The following is a 302-nucleotide window of genomic DNA, read 5'->3' on the forward strand; positions in this document are numbered from 1 at the left end:
TCCTATGTGTGTGTTTTTTTCTACCGGAAACCGTGCTGTACTTTTTTTGTTTCTATTTTTTATCTTATTATTATTTTACTAATTCAGTTCTTTTCTTTTATATTTTTTTCAGTGTGACAATTTTCTTTTCTGAAACAGTCGTTTTTTTCTAAAACAGTCCATATCTTTCGTAAAATTTGCAGGTGTTTTTTTTCATATTCATTTTTAATGTGATTTATTTTTGTTATAGTTTAACGCGGCTTCGCATTTTAATAACATAGCCTACTTTTTTCAGTGAAGTCTGGTTTCTAATGCAGTGCTAT

This window comes from Penaeus monodon, chromosome 29 (assembly GCF_015228065.2).
Source record: "Penaeus monodon isolate SGIC_2016 chromosome 29, NSTDA_Pmon_1, whole genome shotgun sequence".
NCBI classification, from domain to species: domain Eukaryota; kingdom Metazoa; phylum Arthropoda; class Malacostraca; order Decapoda; family Penaeidae; genus Penaeus; species Penaeus monodon.